The sequence below is a fragment of the Cyprinodon variegatus genome, unplaced genomic scaffold (genome assembly GCF_000732505.1).
Source record: "Cyprinodon variegatus isolate N-32 unplaced genomic scaffold, C_variegatus-1.0 Scaffold23, whole genome shotgun sequence".
Lineage (NCBI taxonomy): Eukaryota > Metazoa > Chordata > Actinopteri > Cyprinodontiformes > Cyprinodontidae > Cyprinodon > Cyprinodon variegatus.
Window position 1 is genome coordinate 779101 of NW_015150476.1, and position 3828 is coordinate 782928.

Sequence of the window (3828 nt, forward strand, 5' to 3'; positions counted from 1 at the left end):
TGTTTCTTTTACATCTCATTGCAGATGATGAAGCAGACTGAAAATGTTTTATGATTATCTCCTTTCTATTTCCTCTTTCTTCCATCTTTTCTGTTTTTCCTCTTCTGTTCTACTTACATTGCAGTGTCCATATAATCTGTAAAACTCCCTGCATAATTATAATAAAGCAATTTATATTCATGAAACAAGTGGAACAATACGGCAATGCCCTACTGCTCCACTTGTGAAAGTAAAATCTGTGGGGGTCTTTTTGGCATCAAGACAATTATTATTATTGCTACATTGCCAGACAGGACACTGTAAAAAAGAAAATACATATTTGAAACATGTATATTAATGCTCTGAACTTCCATATGTTATATTGTTTTTTTTCCCAAACTGTTTGCATTTGATCACTGCTGCACTTTATGGTATGGAAATGTTCATTTACTGTCTCAAAGGATGCACGAAAACTAAATTTTGTTTTGTACAGTTCTCATGACATTTCCATTTGTTAAAGGGCAGTAGTGATCAAATTGTAAACATTGTGGGAGAAAAAAACATGTGCAAAAAAGCAGTTTGTCAGGGCTCCTGTCTTTGTGTGTCTCCCTTCCTTCACCAGGAGGCGCCTGGTTCTGGTCTGCCTCCTCACACACCTGCTGAGGGTTTCCTCGTTAACGGAGTGTTCTTGAGCTGCTGACTGCCACTACGTCGACGCCAGAGTGTTGCCAGTTTTGGGTACTCTAGCCAAGCTGAGTTTTGCTGAGTCAAACTGAGTTCTTGTCAACCTGAGTTTTAACATTGTTTTTGTCTTTGCCTCTTGGCAGGAAGTCATCCTGCAAAATGGATTTTTAAGACCTTCTCTCTCTGGAAGGATCAACAGACTTTCAAGCTGAGCTGGGGTTACAAACAGGAAGTTTGGACACACTTTCCGCAAGAGATCGTTTGAGCTTCACACTGAGCAAGGGATTCATCTCCACTACGACCCGTTCAAGTACCGCAGGAAATCTGAGCAGCAGTCAGCTTCTCCGTTCACCTACAAACAACCGCATTCTGGGTAAACCCTGTTCTGTCCTCCACTGAATCAGACAAAAACTGGAACAACAGCATACAGACTGGAGTCAAAGGTTCAACAACTTCTCTGGAAACATGAGTCAGCAACCAGATCCTCTTCTCCAAGTTCACAAATCAAATTTCCCACTGAGCCTGAACTAATCGCTGTGTTTCCCCCTCACTTTTCAGTTCCGGTTGAGCAGTGTACAGAGCAACACTTCTCTTAGCATTATCTCTTCAATAAAACCTGTTAAACCTTTTCTCCTGGTCTCCCTGTTTGGTCTTCAGCATTTGGGTCTGAACTTTAGTAAAATCATGACACAGTTGATATGGTCAGTTGGATGCAGTCTGTGACAAGATAAAAATTTTTTCAGAATTCAGCTGTGTGATGGCGGTAGGAAAGAAGCTGTTTTCGGAATTTGTTAGACCGGTCTAGCAATCACACATACTCAAGTTTCTTTTTTTTCGTTGTGGGTCTATGTAGTATGGATAACCAGGATTGTACAAAATATATTTTTTTCTCTACTTCCAAGCTCACCATCTCTTCATCCATGCCTACGATAAAAAGTGTCTTTTGAATTTGTGAGACGCACTCTTGGAAGTTGTTGTGACTGTATTTGAAGAAACTTTTAAGCCTCTCAGTATAAAATAAATATTTTGATAAAGATGACACCGCTGCTTCTTTGTGTGCCAATAGTTTGTATCTGATCATTTAATTAAATGGTCTTAGTTTTGGGGAATATATAAGAATTTGTAGTTACCAATCTGTCATTACCATATTTTAATTTGACAAACTGGATCTTCGCTACGTTCTTTTTCCTGTTTTGTACAATTCCAATTGCGGATCTTGACCTGGCCGGCTTTTAATAGACCAGAGTGGAGCAAAAAATAGCTTGGCTCCATATTTTGACGCTGAAGGAAAGAGAAGACGTATGTGGACATGCAGGGGAGAAGCTTTTTTGTGGTAATGTTACATATTCTCACTCCCAACTCATCAAAATTTTTAACCCATCATATATTGGTAATCACATCACATGGTAAATGATAAGTTGCAGATATTGTATCATGTGACACGCAACAACGTGTTTAAGACAATAAGTGTTGGTTGCTTTAGGAGTGTATGGTAATATTTATACTTGTGTTTCTATAGTTTTCGGGGTTTAACTTTACAGTTAAAGGAAAATGTTTGCAAGTTCCTGTCGCAACCTGTCATTTAGTCATCAATAAAGGATGAGGAGTACCCCATTGCAGAAGTATCCAATGTGCGGGAGACTTGTACCAAACAGCATTTCTCCATTCAAACTTGTCAATTTGAGGAGTTGGGAGAAAGACTTTATTTGCAAATGGAAACAGAGGAAGTATGCAATCCATTGGTTGACCACACGGCATGGCATGCTGGGCATCGCAGCACTGTGCTATCCAAACCTAAATCAAGCGACTCTCCCTTTTTTTTGTCAGTGCAAGCTTTCAAGTTGCTAGGGAAGGCCTGTTTATCAGTTCTGGCTTATAGTTAATCAGAGCAATATGCCTTGTATTGGATATGGCCTCCTGCAGCAAAAAAAAGTAGCCACAACTGACTGCTTAACAGTCAGTCAAATTTGGCACTCATACCACAACATAGGCATGGCAAACAAGCTTATTTGTATATCTAAATTTAGTACGAAGAAGATTCAAGGTCTTTTACATAAATTAAACAATAACAGAAGCAAAATAAAAGCATGATGAAAGCAAGTACAGTCTTCAGGTAATTTATTCTAGATAAGTGAAACATAGGTACTAAATGCAGCATCCCTGGGTTTGGTTTTAGCTTTGACTGTACAGAGTAGGCCTGAACAAGAAGACCTGAGTGGTCAGGGAGGCAGATACACTGAAAAGCAATCTGTAATTTATTTAGGTGCTAATCCATCTTGGTTACCAGTGGGTTGTCAACCAATAACCAATCCTCCAATTATCCCAGGAATTCTCTGTTTATCCAACAACAGGGGTATGTTCGTCTCATTCAGTGCGGCTTGACTGGGAAGCAATATCAGGAAACTCTTCAGACAACTGGCCTGTGAAGGCTACAAGGTTAACAAGCTTCTTCTTCAAAAGAATGATGAGGAAGTGATCATCAACTGCTTTGAGCAGTGCCACTGTCTAAACATTATGTAATTTTTATTTTTATTTTGCTGTTTTCTCAATTACAAGTTAACTTCTTCCCATTCTTTTTCTCTACACCTTTACTTGTAATGGAAATCTACTAAATCACTTAATTCACCTAACCCCCTTATATCACAAAGATATGGTACCTACTAAACATACAAGAGAAAACCGTAGCAAATGAATCACCATCTGGTAAATTTATGAAATGACTCATAAATTGAAGTGCACAGAAGGAAGCAGAAAAAAAGCCCCCAACAACTTTGCCTTATAATCACTTCTGTGTACATAAAGTAGCAACTTTATTGCTCACCCTAGTCACAGAGGCAAGAAGGCCATCCTGCTGCCTACCCTTGGGAGAGAACACAGTTTTGCCATCTGCCACTAAATTCAGCAGGTTTAATATGTGTCTCTCGCTTCAGCACTAACAACAAGAACCCCCTGTTTCTGCTAATAATAAAACAATGAAATATCATAATGTAGACAAAATTGCAAAAACAGAGGAATATAAATTTCATTCTGTGTAAAAACACTCTTCTTAGGTCTCTGACTGTATGTACAAGGACTATGTATGTATGTATGTATGTATGTATGTATGTATGTATGTATGTATGTATGTATGTATGTATGTATGTATGTATGTATGTATGTATGTAT